The following is a 21,044-nucleotide window of genomic DNA, read 5'->3' as shown; positions in this document are numbered from 1 at the left end:
GAGAGAGAGAGAGAGAGAGAGAGAGAGAGAGAGAGAGAGAGAGAGAGAGAGGTTTGTAGTGCAGCCCGCACCACAGAGAGGCCAATATCACTGAGAGCCCAATTGCTTTCTGAAGAGCTTTCCATTGTCTGTGGTGATGAACTTGAGCTCTGGCCTCCAACCCAGGGGTCTTTCTGTCTAATCCTGACCGCCCTGCCTCCCCCTCACAGCCCCTCCCTCATACCTTGCCCACACACACATACACACACACACAGACACCCTTCAACTGATGCCTGACATGACTGCAGGGTTGAACAGTGACCAGCGCTTCCCAACACAGCTGAATATAAAACACAGTAATGAGCGGGGCAAGAAAATGGCTTCCCTCTCGAACATGGCTGCTTACTGATGGCCAGACACAAGCCAGGGAGAAAAAAGGTCACCTCTCTCATCTTTTAGTACCCCCTCCCCTTCCTCTATTACTGTGCTTTTCCTTCTTTTCTCTTTCTCTCCCCCCTTTTTCATCTCTTGCCTCCCTCTCCAACACCTTCCATTTTCCCTCCCTGGTCATTTTCTTTCCCCCATTTTGTATGCGGATGTAGGCTTATTATTTAAGAGACAAAGGAAGGGGATCTTGGGAAGAGACAGGTGGCTGCGTCTGAGTGATGAGAAAATTACGGAAGTGAAATCCAGCCTCTAAAAAACTCCCTCCTTCACGGAAGATAATAAAAAAGGAAAATAAAAATAACTGTGCCCCTTCCCCTCTTTGGTACAGCTCAGCAGGAAAAAGGAGCAACCCCCACTCCCATCCCTCCCCAGTCCGATTTCAAATCCCCCCTGAGCACTGCGGTCCAGTCAGATATATTCATTTTTCCTTACTTACTCCCCCAATGTCATTTTTCTCTATTTTCTCCATCGGTCGGTTATGCACAGAATGTTCCAAATGCATCTCAACTGCTTGATTTCTATTTTCATAATAACAGAACATCAAGTTAAAGAATATAAATGTTTATTCAGCAGAGTGGGGAACGGTGGCGTATGGGTGCAGCGGCTCTTGGGGGACAGAGCCCATGCTAAATCGGTAAATCACTCCATCTGGAAGATGAACGGTGTGTTTTGGAGTTCATTGCCTTTCGTCTCGGGCGAGTGGCCGGTGCGGCAGCAGGCCCCAGCAGGCCGGGGCGGAGGTGTCTGCTGATGTGGATGGTTACAGAGGGATAATGAAGCAGCGACCGGTGGCTTGGCCGTGTTCTGGTCACCCTTTCCACCCCGCTGTGATAGGGCCAGCCGCCGAACACGGCTATCAGCACGTTCTGCTCTGAGCCATCATTAGGCTTTCACAGCCAAAGACGGGCTCCATCACCTGCCTCAGTCCCACAGCCAGACTTTTATTATGGCTGGGAGGTTTACACAACCCCTGTTGCACGTAGCCAAAAATGTAGATGTTATCAGCTTTGTTTACTAGTTAATGTATTGTCATCTCAATGTCCAAAATGAATAGCCTTACTCTGATACAGAATACTACTGGAAATGCAGTATAGACTGAAATCAAGACTGTGTGCTGTTCTGATTCCCCAAGCCTATACCTGCATACAGACATTTAAGGTTACACTTTTCTTTTCCCAATCAATATCATGACACTCAAATGGATCATTTAATTGCTCATTTAAGAAGCCACTGAAATAAAGGCTATTCAAATTTATCCCTCTAGTTATGTTTCCAAATACAATATGCTTTTTGCAGTGCAATATGCCTTTCGTGCCACATCTGTACTCCATTGAACATGTCTCCAAAAAAAAGCATACTTCATCATATTAGAGGTTATAAACCAAAGCATGTTATGAAAAACACATACAACCAAATATTCAATATATTCAATCTATCACATCAAATACAGTATGCAAAGGCTGCCAAGAGTGCCACTTTCCTCACCTGCACCTCAAACTGGGGTGTGAGACACAACACATTTAAATAAGTTGATAGAGTTTATCAAAATGACAGGCAATTAGACTGGCTATGACCATGGGTTCGCATGCTAAATGAGAGTCATTTGAGTGGTAGGAGCCATACATGTTAGAACAGAGAATGAGAGTAGTGGAGCTCCATTTCTGCTCCTGGACAGCCCTAAATTAAATATCCCAAAGTCCATTAGGCTAAACAGCCCGAGGAAAGACTTCTCTCACCATAGAAAAATGACAGTAAACTCAGGCAATCATGCCGCCAATCAATTATGCATGAATTATATTTTTCTTAGACTGCGTAAAATGTCTTATGTTAATTCCTCTAAGTATACATTCCCATTACTTCCCAGGGACGCGTCCATACGCATACCTTCTAAATGAGTGTTTTCCCAAAGATTTATCAGCCTCATGCTGCCAAGTGAGATGAAAACACTAAGGCTGAGTTGTGATTCCTCCATATCTACTGTAACTGCAGGGGCCACAGGCAAGGCTTGGAGGTGCTCAGCACTGATAACCTACATGGCTGTAAATCTACTGATAGAAAACAGCCCCAGAAACTAAGAAAATATCAAGGTGTGCCAGTTAACACTGTTACTGTAGCTCTAGCACGTTTAAGAGAAAGAGAGTTAAAGACACAGAGAGGCAGAAAGAGAAAGAGATAGAGAGAGGGAGGGAGGGAAAGAGAGAGGGAGGGAGGGAGGGAGGGAGGGAGGGAGGGAAAGTAGGACAAGAGGGCAGAGTGTCCGGGGGGCCACTGACCTGACCTGTCTAGGCTCAGCCTGTTGAGCCAGTGAATAGTGCAGTCCCTGAGGTCCCCATTGGGGCCCGCATCCCAGATCTCTGATAATGACCTCTGTCTGGCCCTGATAGAAGGAGACAGGTATTGGCAGGCCCACTGACCAGCATCAATGAGGTGGCAATAATTGGTCAGCGTGTTAATAACAGTAACCCTGTGGCCTCCGCTCTCCGACCAGCCGCTGTGTTAGAGGAGGTGCAGATCAGTACAGTATCATTCAATGTGTGTGTATTTGTGTGCAGGAGTGTGTGTGACCTCTGAAGTTTGAAATAAAGAGCGAGGAGGACAGAATAAATGTAAAAATCAAAACACAACAGTTCATTTACTTTACAAAATAAAATTATTTTCCAAAGTAATATACCCAGCTCCGGATCATACATACACACACCTAGTACATACAGTATGTATGAATGATTTACTGTATTTCATATGCATTAATTACAAACAGCCACCAGCAATTTATTTATATGCAGGCAACACACACACACACACACACACACACACACACACACACACACAAACAAGGTCTCTTGTCCTCTCCTCTCTAACTTCACTGACAGTTCCTGATGATCTCCACCAATGGTCCCCTCTTATATTACATGCAACACAATCCACCCTTACACACTAATTTGTTTTCTTTGGCTCTTTTTTCTCTTTCGGTGTGTAACTGAGCCCTTGAATATATACAAATTTAATAGAGCTAATAGAATCATTATCAAATTCAGATCAATATAAATTTAGCCCCAGTACCCTTAAAAGGCAGCAATATTGAAATACAACACTGTCTGTGCTCTCTCATTCTTCCGCCTACATCTGACGCTTGCTGCCATCAGACATGAATTACTAGACAGGCACATTACAGCTAATAAGACTCACACAAAACACCCTTTATTAATGCATGAGAGTGTCTTTGATCCTGGAGAAACTTTCAAAGGGAAAGCAGTAATCACTGTACCTCAGACAACACAATAAGATGCTTCCCATTACCTTGAAGGAGTCAACAATGTGGCTGAGGTCAAATCAACCTGAGCCCCTACAGCATGTCTCCAAGGGGTGGGACAATACAAAGCTACTACAGCTGAGCTAAACAAAGCTGCTTTTTTCCCCTACAGGGTAATCATATTTTTGTCGTTTTAGCCAACATACAATCAAAACTTCTGAAAACAACAACAACAAAAAAATAAATCTGCCAGCATAGTTGTTACTAACAGTGAATCACTCAGCATTCAGTTCTGTGAGAAAATATCATATTCATATTTGGCTCTGGTTAGGATGCAAAATATTTGTGAAGCTACAGTCATGGTTATTAATTTGAATTAATTAGAGTATAATCAAACACTGTCTTACTCAAATTGTTCACAAAATTAAAAAGAAATGCACTTGTTTTTTTTTCCTTAACATCTTAGAATAAATGATTAGCTATATTTCACATTTTGCAGCACTGATGTTCATCGGGCTGGTCAACATTCTGGGTTCAGGATCATTTTACTGAGCCCTAGGTATGAAAACAATTAATCAGTAATCTTTATGGAACACAATTTCATTGCAATGCACATATTGCACATATGCAATGCACAAATGCACAATGCAATTTTGAAGGAAGGGACATGTTAATTAATGCCTCTTTCTCTGTAGAGCTTCACATTCTGAGCATTTGTCATAATTAAGATATTACATATTTTATGCATTGTGGTCAATTTGTTATTCTTTGAAGAATAGAATAACAAAGACCTAAAATAAAATCTACACAAAAAGATAATGATGATATCTGCTAATAGTGTGTATTCATCAAACCCTACAGTAAGCAGTGCCCACCTCATCCTCTCAACCATATTGCCACTGTCAGACAGTTTTCTGTAGTTTTTTTTTTCCTTTCCATCCTGTATTTAGTGTGATAAACTCAGGGAAAGTTAACTTTCCTGATTTAACAGAAATCAATATTCTGAAAGTCTTTCCATCCTTTCAGCACACCTCTCAGTAACAGTATTAGACCTCCACACAAATAATCCATTGGAAGATAATTCAAAATTTTGGCTTAACTTCTATTCCAATAATCTCGATTTTGACAGCTACCTGTCACATTATAAAGTCTGAACATAGTTACAAGAATTGCGAATGATACCTGTGATTGAATTTTATTGAAGTGGTCAGCAAGTAGCTCATTCCCCCCAGAAAGCCCCGGGGCCTGCAGGTGGTCAGTGGGGAACAGCTTCACAACATCTCACCACTGTACGATATAGAGCGAGTAGAAGGAAAAGTGGAGGAGAGGACCCCCATTTGAGAGACAGAGGTGTCACTGCAAATTCATTACCTGACTATGTAAGCCCGGCATAATGTATTCCCACTTCAGCCAGGATCCACTGCTTATACTCCATCATGGCATGTATAAATTCTCACACACCATGCATATGAACAGCACATGCAAACAAACACACAATCTCACGTTAAAAGAATCTGTTGTGCTGTTGAAACTTGGAGGTGAACTTGTGTAGGCCTGAGAATGATAGTTACAATATGATACTTAAAATAATACTATGATTATATAAGATAATGATCAACTACATACTGAAACACTCAGAGTCTGGTGAATGTTCAGTTATGTTAGTTCACCTGGGCTCTTGGCAAGTTTTAGTGGAGCAGCATTCCTAAATACCCAAACTGTTCATTTCCATTATTAAAATCTCTCACACTCTACAAAATGGACATTACAATGTCACTACTTATACTATACAGATATAAGATCCATGTGCCAGGAAGAAAGAAAGAAAGAAAGAAGGAAAGAAAGAAAGAAAGAAAAATACTAAATACTTTCACCTTATATTTCTACTTCCTCATTTCTACAGCATCAATATCTTCATCTGGCCTAGATACAACTTGCTCAAAACATACAATTTTGACATTGTTTAATCAGGAAAAAAAATAGTTATATTTTCTGAGTAAAACTTTATTTTGGAAATTCTGCATTTTGCATTTTTGTCAACTTCATTTGACTTTGACTAGGTCCTTACCAGGCTTCTGCAGGTTTCATGAAATTAGCAAAATCACTGCTGTAAAAAGAAAAAAGAAAAATTATTCACAGAAACAGATTTTCCTCCCATTCTGACTGGGCGAAGCTGCATTGAGCATGTGCGAGATGTCTTTGACCTCTACCGTGAGAGCATTCTAATCAACCCTAAGGGTCAAAGGTCAGGTCTGGACAGAGAAGGCATCCCAGACTGGCCACAACAAATGCAGAAGAACATCTGCTCTCTCTGCGTCACACAAAGCTGTCCCCTCTGAGGCCCTCGGAGCCCTTAGGAGCCTGGGAACCGCTCAAAGTCAAGGGCAGCCTCCACAGCCCAAATGCTGACTGGACACAGCAACAGTCACTCACAATGCTATATGGACACTGTCAAAATGCTGAATGAATTATGTATATTTCCAACAGAAGCTAACTGCCTCACTCCTTTAAAAAAAAAAATGTCATTCTGATTATCCAAACGTTCATTAAATTGGTAATTTAAACAAAAAATGTCATTAAAAAAACCACCAAAAAAAATCTGTTCTTTTTGTAGAATTTTAAAGATATGAATGAATTTAGTAAGGAGACCGATAATAAAATACTTTTAATTGAGTAGTACATGCCTGTGGCCCTCTAGAATAACAAGCCCAGTATAGAGTTTTCCTGGTTCTGAGGGGTTTAGAGAGGTGGAGACCAAGCCGTTCAGGGTCAGGGAGTGGTAATCTTTTTGAACGAGAACACCCTTTGAATATGCGTTCACTACAACACACACACCACCCCGATGACAGAGAGATGATCACCCCTATACACTTCCGCTCTCTTTCCTTGGCAGCCTAACATTATGCTTTAAAGGAACCGTCAAATGATGTCAATAGTCGGATCAATACCTCGGGATGTCTCAGTTTCCCCTGCAGCAAATGAGGTGCATTATACAGATCCTCCTGGGCAGAGCTCAAACCACAACTCCAGGAGCTCCGCACTGTATTGCTGCTGCTGAGGGACAGCCGCTGTATGTCTGCTCTCCCAGACATCGCCACATGCGTGCCACATTTCCCTTGTCTGTCTAATGTGCTGCTGATCTACACCTGCTGGGCTCGGGGTTGTAAAGGTATACGCCGTGCACTGACAGCATCAATCACTCAGCAGGCCTGATTATTGCTATTTAGAATACATTTAAAACGATTCTGTGGAGCCGCTGTTCAACCCGGCATGGATGCAATGGTCCTGGTATTTTACTGTGAGGGATGTTTCACAACAGGGTCCTGGTTGGAAAGCTTGATGCTCTTTTTCTTTTCGTAAGTAAACAAAACTCTTTCATTCATGAAAATAAAGCCACTTCATCAAAAAATACTAACTTGACTAATAAAACCAGTCATACTGAATTCACTAGAACTATGCCAGCCCATCTTAACAGCATCTCAATGTCAGCCAGCCTGGCCGGCCCAGTGTGGAGTTTTCTATAAGACAGGACTGAGCTTCAGAGAACTGATACATGCTCCTGTGCTCTCAGGTAAGCTTAGTAATAGACAGTCACTCTAATTCCCCTTCAATTCTCACCTAAAATTGAAAGCTGCCAAACGCAACTTTAATTACATACTACCCAATCACAGCTTAAATGTAACCTCCTGCCCCCCCTTACTCCCCGCACCTCCATCCTCTCTTTCTCTCTGAGGGAGGAACAAATGGAGTGTGTTCCTCATGAGATCTACACATATTTCACTGGGGGAGTAAACAGGTCTAGAGGATATGAGATGGATATATTATGTATATGGGAAGCCAGCGTGAGGTTTAAGGAGCAACCTGCTTGGTCAGCACAGAGTGTACTGAAAATGCAAGCAGATCAAGAACGAGCAGGGTTATGGATCTCCCCTTGTATGTAACTGAGCAAGGTCTATTGACCCAAATTTAATTATTTTAGCCTCCACCCATTCCTTTTCCCCTTTCTGTCCCCCTTACAACGACGTGCCTTTCTTTCTCAAAAAGACATAGATCTTAATCTCTGCAGATCCAAATACATTTGGTTATTTCAATCTCAAAGGCCCATTAGTATGCAAATTCTGCTGTTCATGTTCTGTCTGCATAACAGTGTTGAATAAAAACACATACCATTCTAATCCACTATTTCAAGTATATTTTCATTTGATTCCCAATATTAAATATGCAATGCATGGCTGACCTAAAGCATTTTTGCAAAACTATGACTTGAAGTATCTTGTATGAGTGAGAGCGAAATGAGAGAAACAGTCATCCCTCTATTTGTCCTTGTGTCTTGCACCAATACTGTCTAAATTAGAGGCATCTCCTTTGGGCAAGCGGATAAACCAGGGAAGTGTAAAGGCAACCACAGCATACGCACAGCTATTCTCCATCCTCTCTAATCACATGACCAGGGTGCCGGCACCACATCCTCAGCTCAGGGAGGGGCCAGGCAGCGCACGGCTCACCACCATTTTGTGTGAGTACCTGGCTCCTTTTGTGTGAGTACCTGGCTCATTTGTTTACCTGCATATGTGTTAATATTTTAGAGCAGGTAGGGACATCATTTGTGACATGTTTCATTTGGTTTGGCTCGGGGGCGTTTTTTTTTTTTCCTAGCAGTGAACGCACGGCAGACTTAAGGAGCTAAAGGTGCTAAAGGAACACAGGCAGACGCTGCAAACAACACATCACGGGGTATCAGTGTGCCCCAACTGCAGCCCGATCTGTATTTCATGTCGTCTATTTTCTTCCTCTCTCCTCTCTCCTGGCCGCGCTCCCGACAGACCCCTCTCCTCCCTACCATCCTATGTGTGAGGCGCATATGGTGCAGTGAAATTGCTGTCTGTGAGAGCATGCCTCTGCCTGTCCAGACTTCATCAGAGGGATTAAAGAATGGGATGAAAAAAAAAATCAAAATAAAATGATGATAGCGGGGCCGGGGCTTTTTTCCCTCTTTTTCCACACCCCACCCCCCCTTTCCCCTCCTGCTCTGTTTTAAGTAGAGTGGAACATCAGATGACAGAGAAGGCTCTCTTGCTAGGGTGCGGTGGTTTGCAGGGAAAGGTTGCCCGGTCGGTGAGCTGGACTGGGTTTATTTGGCTCTGACAAGGGCTCACTACAAAGGGAAACCAAATTACAGACAGCACTGTTCCTCCCTCAATCCAGCCACTGAAGTTCACTTAAAAGCTGCGTCCAATTAAAAAAGCGAGTCAGGGGTGCAGCAGCAGCTTTCTTTCATGATTACTTACCCATCTTCCTCTGATGTGTTCTCTTTTTTTAAATAACATCAACAAACAAAAGACAAAAAGTCTCCCAGCAGGCAGAATGGAGAAGTAGGAATGTGTGTGCTGAGGTGGGGTTATTACATTCTCAGAGTTGGGGATTTTGGGGGCGGAGGAGAGAAGAGAGGGGAAAGATTGCAGGATATTAAGGAGGCAGGGATGTCACACCAAGACCTTATAACAAATTCCCATATGCTTTCATCATGGCTCGATATGAGACTGATCAAGGGAACAGGTCATTACTTGGTTTCCTAGCACTGTTATTACCAAGAAACAGTAAATAGTTATTGCTATGTTTATCATCCTGAGAGATAGCCATTACAGAGACAAGCCAACATAATCTCCTTTTATCTTTCTATATTTTACCCATCAAATTATAGTTACCAGCATAAGTGGAAGCTATTATAAAGGAAGTTATTTTAATGATGTACAATATTATTCTGTAGCTGAAAATCAAACATGTAGTCAATTAATGCATTCAGTCTGTAAAAATGCTTCCATGAGAGGAAAAACATAAAGTATAGCCAATATCGTATACAACCAAGAACTGAATAAATATTGTATGAAGCAAGGGAAGCTGGGCAGGTGTCTAACAATGTTAAAAACAAATTTAAAAAAGAAATCTTGAAAGGATACAGCTTACTGAAAGTAAATAGAACATACAGATAATGTCTATCTCACTTTGGTCAAACAGTGCATGCAGATGTGGTTTTATAGTGATCCTACTAAATTCAAGTAAATAGGGATATATGCTGAGGTTTATTCTGGGATTTGCCAGACACTAGATCTGGCCCTGTATTTGAGACAACAAAAAGGCAATCTTGACATCTTGCCCAACCAGCAGATAATATTTGCTGTTCAGAGACTGGCTTTCTTTTGTTCCAGGTTTTTATAAACCCAAGACACTTGAAATTTAAACCCAGTTCAAGAAATATTATTTGCCACAGGGCGAGGTAAATCTCTTGGCGGGGCCTTTCAAAGGGTTGCCCTGGGTTTGTTTACAATTGATCTTATTTAAAAGTGGATTTTTTGTTTTACTTTTCAAAGACACACTTTCTGCCATGATCTTGTAGGTCAAAGGAGTGATGAATGCTTTTTTTTTCTCCAATTGGAGTGAAAAAAGTGAAATAATCAGAAGATAATAATACAGAAAGCCCTGTTGTGCCCCTGGTTTTTCCCAGGTCTCCATCTTCTACATTTAAAATAGAAAACACATGCAAGATAACATCTCCAACTGCAGCGAACAGTTGAAGAAATACACCCCTGGTGAGAAAGCAAATAAATAAAATTTAAACTGCCCGAAAAATTTTCATTTCTGTGATTTATTGAAATAAGAGCTGTATCACGAAATATGGCAGAAAAAATTTCAATCATACTGCTAGCATGTGAGTGTGTGCGTATGTGTGTGTGTGTGTGTGTGTGTGTGTGTGTCTGCGTCTGTGTGTTGAACAATGAAATGAAAATGGCCTATAAGCTGTATAAAACAACTGTTTCTCTCATTGTTTAGAGGAGCAGTCTACAAATTCCATTCATCCCTCCACCTCAGAGGGACCAACTGACCTGACAACTGACCAATCACCATAAAGGAGAGAGAGGGGGGAGAGAGAGAGAGAGAGAGAGAGAGAGAGAGAGAGATAGGGAGGGGATAGACTCTTCAGTGCTCTTCTGTCTGCCCTGGTAGAACAAAACATTCACCTTTACTGTTATTCTATTTGAAATAAATCAGTGGTGTGAGCAGAGCCAATAACGCATCATTAATCTCCACACATGAGCATGAAGTTGTTTTTGGTTTGCTAAAGTTCTGCAGGAGTCCCCATGCACAGACAGGGCAGTGAGAGAGGTGGAGAGAGATGGGGACAGCAGTGAGACGGGGAGTATCCTCCGGGGCAGGGAGGCTCCCTCTCCTGCCCACAGCCAGGCCGTGTTGCAAGAAGAGGTCACAGGCAGTGGAGCTGTTTTAAAGCTTGCCACTCCTGGGGAACAAGAGGGACAAGCAGAGGGCACAACAGTAGGGACACCCCAGTAAAGACCCCTTCATCTGGACTACACCTGGGGGAGCCCACAGGCCACCCAGCCCAACAGCACAGCAGCTGCTTTACACACACACACACACACACACACACTCACACACACCTGCACTCACACACACAGCACTGAGAGGTGTAAATCTACAGTAGTGTCTGACGCACAGGTAAAAAAAATATTGCACATTTTACATAGAATAAAATTAGAAACAGTAAAAAGTCAATGAATACAAGTAGTTCTTCAGCTGGACAGAAGTAAAAGACATGTAGGATTCTGGGTATAAAAAAACTTTGTACTTCGGAAAAGTATTTTGTTATTACATTGCATGTGGTAAAGTTTGATACAGTGTGTACATTTGTGATGTGAAAATATACATTTTATATAATGTATACATGTTTCCCCACAATGCTCCTTGGACATGGAAGACCACTGATTGAGTACATAGATTTGATTGTGGACATTCTTAGAAACTATTGCAAATGAATGAATTAAAAATGTTTGTTCTTTTTGTTGTTTTTTACTTTAGTCACTCTTGCATTGTTTGCCCTTGTACTATAACTGTCCCATGTATAATGTGTGTGCTCTGTATTGTGTGATAGATGTTCATATCTTTAGACAGCTATCTTAAAAAAAAAGAGAAGCAAATCTGAGTGAATTATACCTGTAAAAATACAGGAATATTTATATTTTAAGTTAATTATTTGAATGTACTGTACATTCAAAGACCAACTTTTTAATTAATCATACAGTCCAACCCAACTAACACTGCCATGGTATCTGCTATGAAACTTTTTACTGCAATATTAGAGCAGATCTAGGAACCTCTGACAGGACTGTAGCACTATACTGACTTATGAGAAAGCCCAGGCCAAGCTAACATTTTAAACTACATCTCTGTCTATTGTGTCTCGCTTGAGCTTATGAGAGGGTCCCTGGGGCACCTCCATTTTCCCAGAAACTCCCTCGAAGGCTCTTCAGGTTAACATGCCCAGTTTGACTATTAGATCAATAGTTGTAAATGACTTCATCACACCAAAGAGGCAACTTTCTGGACAGAATTGGTCCCACAGTTGCAACTGACAGGCTCATGCTGTGGGGAAGTCCAGTCAGTCTAGTCACTTTACAAATCTACAGTTTCTCCAAAAATGTACCCTAGCGTAAGGACAAAAAAATAGGCCAACTGGCAGAAAGATTTTGCATCTTTTGCATGTTGTGTTCATTTTATAACGATAAAATATATTTAAAAAATGTGAACAACCCCAAAAAAGTGATCCAGACCCCAGGTTTACTTGCAAAGAGGTAGCGATGTAGTCAGCTACAGTAGCTGTAGGGAGAGGTGAAAAATCCCCATTGATATCACATGGCCTTTCTGCACCTCTTTTGTTCTTACAGGATAAGGGGCGATGTCAGTTCACTCCCAAACCTCCCTAAAATGCCCCCAAAGCCTGCTTGGCTCCTGAGTGGGAGTGTGTAATCGGTCCTGGCAGAGTGCTGGTTAATGGGGGGCACAGGGCCATGGGTTGGAGATGTATTCATGTGCGTGGCGTGGCGCCTGGACCCAGGGTGACACTCTTCATTCCCACTGCCTCAGGCCAGGATTAGGATTGCGGCCAGCCTCACAAAGCCAGCCGTAATGCAAAATCATTTTCATATTAACCTCGCCTCTCTTCTCTGGGCCTGACAGTGGACAGGCCTGCTCTCTTTGGTGCTCAAATTATCCTCAATTACTGGGGAAAGGCCAGGCGAGGGGACGTCACCTAACCTTCACCATCTGTTAGGTTCAAAGCCTTAGCAGTCGGCCAGCCCGCCTGTCTCCTGCCTCCCCTGACCTTTCCGCCTCGGCCAGCTCCTGCACTATACGCCTTTCAAACCCCCCCCCCCCCCCTCCCCCACAGCCCAGCCCTCTCCGGACACAGCTGGGAAGTGCGTGTGCACACATCACATTAGGGGGGAAAAGGTTATGTCACGCTTCTTCAACAAAGATATGAATATTCAAAACTAAGCACAGACCATGGCAAGAGGTGTGTCAAGACATAGGTTAAAGCAGACTCATCCTGATAAGCCAATACGTTTGAATTGAGTGCTGCTTTTTATGGGTTCTGAAATTAAAATGTTATTCAACAGGATTAAAAAACAAACTATTGACCATTTTGCTATTCTGATTCATAACTGATTTTCTGAGTTATTGTTTTACTATATAATACTCACAGATACGCATAAATACTAAAAGATACAGACTTTTTTTTTTACTTAAACAGACAATATATTTGACAATCTTAAATATTATGGTAAGCATTTCAGAAAAAAATGACTGTTTAAAACTATAATATTGTGCATTATTGTTAATCACGTTTACAGAATCATGGCTGTTTTCCGCAGCTTATTAGGTTAAAACATATAAAAATATATGATACTTGTTTACATCATTTTGTATGGTAACTGTTTTTATTTGTCTATCACACCAAAATAAGTTTATTTTTGAGGGGTTTTTTTTTTTCTTATTTAGTTGAGTGCCTCACTAACATTATTTCCTGTTTTTGTGCTTTTATTTGGTCTTATCTTACATATATAGCAGAGGCTGGCTTTAATTAAACATTCATCCATATTCGAGATTGTGCTTGTGAAATATTGAAGAGCTCTTATTTCTCCTATAGTGAATGCACCCCTGAATAATGCAGGCAGTGTTTTCTGTTTGTTTTGAGCCTGTGTGTTTTAGCAGTTCCACTGTGTCCATTTGGATTTTCCAGTCTGTCTGGCCACTCAGGAGGCCGCCTTTCTCAGGTCATCTGGCAGGACCTGACGGCTCTGAAATAACTTTTAATAAGTCTGCTAAATAATAGATGGAGTGTAGGCTAAAATCAAGCCAGGAGGAGCGGGGCCCAGGACAGCGAGCCACAGAGACAGACAACAAGCAGGTCCCAGGCTCTTCCCTCGCCTCACCAGCTTCTGCAGCAGCCATGTTCAGCCCCCTGCTTCACCTCATCTCCAGACCCAGACTCTCTGTGGGGTCAGGGGTCATGGACTTGACCTTGTGGCCCCCGGGAGAGCGCTCACTTGGTTTGGGGTATAATTTGGGATTTATTCTGCAGGAGGCCCTGTCTCAGGCAGCATTATGCCTCATTATCCTCCCGTCCTCTCTGTTCACAGGGCACAGCCCAGAGCGAACACATCAGCACTCCATTTTACTTACACCTTTACAATCCTACAATCAATACCTCCAACTGACAACATTGTTCATTTAAATACGTCTCAATTGCCCCTGATGGAATATGCTTTTCATTCAAAATTCTATTTAATATTCAGGTCATGTTCAAAGATAATTCCTGTTTGTTTTGTTTAGTTTTATTTATTTTTTATTTTTTAATGTGATATTCAGGCCGTTCTTCAGCATAAGAGTAATATATAAATATATAGAGAATATATAGAGTTCTCTGTAATTAACACAAAAATGTGCCGTTTATTTTTCAAATTAATCACAGCCATAGGGGTAACAGCAACATATTTCATAAATCTTTTTCTCCAAATTTTAAACATGTTTCAGTTGCTTTGATGATCGATTCATTTGGCGTTAGCAGTGGCTAAGTTTGCTATTTGCATGGCTGTTATCAGACAGTCATACCATGCTTTTCAGTTTCTCCTAGTTCTTGGACTACATGCAGGCTAAAAACCCACCAAGTATTAGATGAAAAATCAGGAATTATCTTTTTTGTATTTATTTTTTTTTATTCTGGCAAGCAGGTATGGTCTATTTTTTCAACATAAAATGTTGTGTTAGATAGAGGCTGAAAAAAATCTTGTGAATCCAACTAGAAAATATGCTTACATTTACAAAAAAATATGCTAAATGAACTAGGCTTTTCAAAATCTTTTCACTTAAAAAGAGGAGTGATATCTTTCAGATATAGGCTAAAAAGAGTGATCATTTCTATTATGTGTGCTTCACTCTAAGTGGGTCCCTGTGGAGGACAATTTTGGAGAGATCTTTCCTGATAAGAAACAAGCCCTGCATGCATTAATATTACATTAGTCCCAGTATCACAGAGCGTCTGCTCAGTCAGGTAGAGAGCTTTTCATTGACATGTCCTTATCATGTTAATATTACACTCATCAAAGTAGGCTACAGCGTAGGGGGAAAAAATACAACAAAACGTGCAAAATTACAGATTATCCTTATGAGAAGTCTGAAAGGCAGAACAGACAATAAAATGGTTATTTAGGTCACATATTCACTGTAATGCACAAAAAAAGAGACAGATGCCGCAGGAAAGGCGTCTTGTGTGTGTGTGTGTGTGTGTGTGTGTGTGTGTGTGTGTGTGTGTGTGTGTGTGTGTGTGTGTGTCGAAAATATGACACGCATGGCCAGTCATGGCCTGCAGAGCTACTCCTCAATGCGGACAGCACGAGGGGGTGCCAGTCTCCAGCGAGGGGGAGACAGGTGCAAGGCTCGGCTCTACTGTAGCCTTATGTCGCTAAATGCATTTAAAGTCTATTCATAATACACACTTTCCCCCCACTATTTCCATGACATTATTCTTGCATTGTGCTTTTGTTTGCTCGTGCGTGTGTATGGGTGTGTGTGTATGTGCGCGCGCGCTGCATGTTGGCTACACGATTTTTTTTATTTATATATACGAAATGGGCATATTAAAACAACGTTAAAAAAAATCAGCCGTTTTAATGTCTTAATTTGAAACGTATCATTTTATCATCGCCTGGTTCGTGTTTGTGTGCTGGGGATTAGGTCTGCTGCAAGCTGTCGGGCACCATGCCATCTACAAAATTAACCAAATAAGTTCCTCTAACACGTGTCAGGTTAACAAAAGGCTGATCGCTTTAATGGGAGACCGGGAGGCCGAGAGGCGGACGTGTGCTTGTTTCTGTGCCAAAGTTAGTCACTCTCATTTGAATGTGAATAGTATTTACCACTGAGAGCTGCTTCTAAGGACCCTGTGTCTACAATACACAACCTCCTTCTCTAAAGGATTTTTCAATTAGCCCCCCTTTGAACTAATCGGGGCTAATTAGGCTTTATCGCTGGGTAATAGCTTGTATTAATTGCCTCGCGGGCCAACTGTTGAGGAATTTGGCGAATGATCCAATTGAATTTGACAAGTTTATTCTGTCTATTTAATATTCATTATATTCTAATAGGACACTTGTTACCATGAATACAACAATTAGGCCAAACCTTGCGAGTAAAACGTTAGGCCTACATTTTTTTCTGTTAATCTGCCAAGAGCTCAAATTGATGAGCAATTTCATTAGAATATTTTAAAGAAAGCCATATTGTTTATTTATCTTACAGCAAGACAAATAAAAATATAAATTATTGCCAAACAAAATGGAAACCCAATATATGCTTTTCTTTACGTGGAACCCATTATTATGATAGGCCAAGCACCCTGTCTGCTCATGAAAACAGAGGCTATTTTCAAAGACAGCATCATGCAGTGGCCTGCCTGCATGAGAGACGGTTTATTCTAACGTAGGGTTTTGGCCCATGCCTTATAAGGCTTTGCCAAACTATCTTTATACCCTAAAAAGGAATATGAAATCTTTTTTTTTTTTTTTCATTCCATCAAAGTCTACGCGGAAATGGCAACGCTGGGTATATCTAGAAACGCTGAAGTGAATTGGCCTAAGGCCGTATTTGACTATTGTGCAGGTATTTTTGTTGACACTGAATTGGCAAACAAATAGGATTGGGACCTGCCACAATCACACGTTTTATCTATCTGAGGTTGCTTTCAAAGGTTTCAACTGTAAAGATCATTTATTTATCCTTCACCCTAGTCTCCTCCCTTTTCATATTCCTCCAAAGACAGAAATAATAACATTTATTCATACAATTTTCATTATCAAAAGTACCTTCCTTCATGCAAAGACCAAAAGGGTTTCAAACATGACATCATAGTTACTGCAAGAATTGACATATTGTACAGAGGATAGGGCCTGTAGTCTTACATAGCCAAAATTGATGTGCAACAAAAATAGAAACCTGAAACATCAATGCAGGATGTAAATGTATCTACTCGCAAGAATGTTTGATCATTAATCAATTAACATTTGTGAAACAAAATAGTCCGTGTTTGGAAAAAAAGGACGATGAAAGCTTCCAGCAAGCAGCCAAGCCACCACGATGACATTTAGAAAAGAGCAAAAGAAATAATTAATTGCCTGCTTGTTTCTATTTATATTGGTTACAGTAAGCTATTAGCCATGTCTGTGCCATCCTATCCATGAAGGGCAAAGATGGGCTTAAATCAGCAGCGGGGCTGGACAGCAGAAAGTGTCAGGGACTTTTACTCAGGGAGGAGGGTGAACCCACCTAAAATCAGTTAACACACCTTTGATTTGTGCAGTAGAGATTTCCTACTTTTTAGACTGGCATATATCTTTATCTTTATACAATGAATTCATAGTATAGGCCCCAACAGCTGAGTGACTAGTGTCAGTAAGCAAAGAGTCACGCTCAGTAAATTATATGCAGATAAGGCCTTACAGGGGAAAATCATAAAATTAACACATTTCTTAAAGTATAGGCTAATTGAATTTTGTGTATATTGGTGCTGACTTCCTTGTGATGATCACCAACTATGTCATAGTTTAACCACTTTTTTATTTTATTTTTTTTTACGTCTACATCACTGCTTTAACTCCTAAATCATCCTAAATCCTAAACTCATAAATACGCTGGTGCTAATGCCAGCGTGGGAATCATGTGATGATAATTAACTGATAATCGCTATGGGTTTTCTGTTCAAAAACAAAATAAGTGTAGAAAAAAATATTCCAGAGCCAGTAGTTATTTTCCCTCCTCACCATCAAGAAGCGGTGACCATCAGTCACTTCGCGCCGGGTGTCACAGCAGTCACGCCGAGGCATATGGCGCTCAGCTGCCCCCCGCGTTTGAACCCCCAACCAACCACGGTGAAGTTCAAGGTCTCTGCAGCCAGTGACCAGAAACAGCCAGGACCCAGAAAACAGCCTGCTGTCTGCTGCTGTCCGCCACTCACACATATAACGTGATTATTATTAAGCACCACTTATTCTTATTAACTATTAATTATCAATTACTAATTTACAATTATTGATATGATTATTGTTATTATTACTATTGTTATTATTATTATTATTTTTGTTGTATGTTGCAATGCAAGTTGTAGCCAAACTCAGCTCGATTAATAAGTATTTGTCCGGATTAATCAGACAGCCATCCAGACCATTTGATGATTTCTAGTTGAACCTGACTCTACTGGTCAATGTTTATCATTAGCGAGTATTTAGCCCAGAGTAAACACTTGTCAAAAATCTAAATTGAATGCCTCCCTGCGAAATTTTAGCACGCAGGACAGCAGCAGCCAGGCTGAAAGGAGAACTTAAATTTAGCTTTGCCCTTCAGTCTCACACTGTTTACAAGATGTAGCCTTGTCGCACATTTCATAAATACTAGATGAATTGCTGATATGTTCCTGTACCCAAATGCCTGAATTGAAATTTGACTTATTTGACTTGCGATTAAAACCTGATTTGTTTAGTCTCTGACTGTGGGAAAGAGGTATTGGACTATATATTTTTTTTTTTAATAGAAAACACTTTATACTGGTGTATATCGCAGGCTGTGGGAGCTAATTGAGAGTGGCCTAATTAACTAAACGTTTCATTTCTTCAAGTGATCAAACGCTTCAATCACACATGATCTTTTCGTTAGTAATATTTTTTTATTTTTAATAATGATTACGACATTACAGTAATGATTAACACATGTTGCAATTTAGGCCTAAAACTATATCGATTTAATTTACATCTCAACACCGGTTCAAATGTTGCAAACGTTGTCCAACTTTCCCTTATGAAAGTGACACATGACATCGTTACGTAAAAGCAGAAGAGCTTGTAATTATCAAGTAGCCTATATTATTTTGATTTTAAATTGATGATTTGAAAACTGGCTGGGTAGATTATGCAGAAAAAGCGAGTTATGCGCCTGTTCTTCGTTGTTTGTTTGTATGTTTCTGGGTTGTTTTTTTTACTAATCAACTATGCAGATCCTATGCAACACTTTGAGTTGTGTGTTTCTCGATGTAACGTGGCTGCAGGCATGAATTACAGGAAAAATAAAAACCCAGCAGCACACGTTTAAGAAGTTGTCGTGATTTGCATGAAACTTTTGCCCTGACGAATAACAGCATCAGTCACATCTATTTTAACAGGAAGCTCCGTTTTAACACATTCCTGTACTGAGCTGCACATAAGCGATGCCGAGTTTATGTCCTGCCAAAATCCATATGTCAACACAGAGAAGATGAACATACATGCAGTGGAAAGTGTCTAATTCTTGATGACTTTCATCTCGGTGAAACACTTCATGAAGTGATATACATATATATGTATAGCCTATATATAGCCTACATGCACATATAGGCTACATCCCTAAATTGTTTTAGTGATATAATGATAATGTATAATATTATAATCACTATAAGCAACAAGTGAAACACATCAAGTTAATAATAACAATATTTACTTATAACAATATTTACTTTCCAATTTTGGATGAAAAGAAAAACAAATGTGATCTGTTCAGTGAAGTGCATACCGGACTTTGATTGTCAGTGTCATGAGCACAGATCCAGCAAGTGCAGTGCGAGATAAAAAGAAAAAAAAGATTTAACTTAAACCACTACACTTTTTTAAAATGAATTTTAGGCTAATAAATTAAATGTAGAAGGGACACCTCTTACAAACTTCTTATCAACATGCAAAGTTATCGCATAATTCAACATTAAAGACAGACCAAGACTGACTTAGAGAAGAAGAAGAAGAAGAAGAAGAAGAAGAAGAAGGAGGAGGAGGAAAAAAGGAGAAGGAGAAGAAGAAGATGATGATGGATATGAAGCAGCAGAAGCAGATAAAGAGATGGAGTCAGAGGATGATAGGTGGTCCCAGGTGTCTGTAATGACATCAGAAGGGGAGAGATCCTGCATCTGCATAGTGGGAGAGATCCTGTTTCCACAGAAAGTCTCTTCATGAGAGACAGGTCATGGCCACTAGCCTCTGTCTGACACATAATTGGTGATATTGATTATAGGTTATCATATGTTGCAGGCTATTTGTAAGATAATGCTGCAGGGGTTAATTTGTTAGCCATTAACCTTTTGGACTGGTGGATATGTACGTGTAAATTAAGTTTAAAACAAGTTCGGACTGGGTCACCAACCCTCATCCCGTAAATGGAATGCTAATGTATTTAAAGTTATATTACAATACAACACCATAAAATGATGATGGGCTAAACACATTTGACTGGTGGTTCTTGAAAAGCAGCAAAAGGTTAAGATTTCCGAATCCAAAACCTTCCTGTTCTCTCCCAATTAACCCCCTCTCAAAGCTCCCAGAGCAGTTCCTCACAGAAATTCTTGTGCTGACCCTTTTGAAACATATCTCCCCATCTAAAAATAAGAGTGACATTTACAGGAAACACCTTTTCCTCTTTCCTCAAAACTGTGAAGTGCCTGCATGCCTGGATGCAGGGCTCTGAAAGTTGATCCAGATTGTCAATTCAAACTAGCTGGCAAAGAAAAACTAAACTGAACACAAGTCATGTTGAAGTAACTTGTGAAACTGACGCTTGCATGCTGTATCTATTTTATATATTTTTTGAACTAAATTCAATATAATCAATGCAAGTTAAATCTTTAGTTTGTAAATATTATTATATAGCCAGAACAAATGTTCACAACCAACAGTAATTTAGAATTTTATGTACTATGGTGTCTGTCACTATATCAATTAATGAATGATGAATGCAAGAATCAAAACGTATCATTGATATTATAAAAGTCAACAAATAAATGACAGTATAGCATGAAAGTATAGGCACCAGAATTCATTGTACATTTCAGTAAAATACAATTTACCAACAATTATTTCCTTTAAACAAATATAAATGTCGCTATTTCTATCATATTTTGATGAATATGTGTTTAAAAAAAACTGCAACACAGTTTACAGATGCACAA

This window comes from Centroberyx affinis, unplaced genomic scaffold (assembly GCF_046629955.1).
Source record: "Centroberyx affinis isolate AG114_WGS23_722 - 3 ecotype Tasmania unplaced genomic scaffold, CSIRO-AGI_Caff_v1 ptg000831l_1, whole genome shotgun sequence".
NCBI classification, from domain to species: Eukaryota; Metazoa; Chordata; class Actinopteri; order Beryciformes; family Berycidae; genus Centroberyx; species Centroberyx affinis.
The sequence above is the reverse complement of the archived record's forward strand: the minus strand, read 5'-3'. Positions refer to the sequence as shown.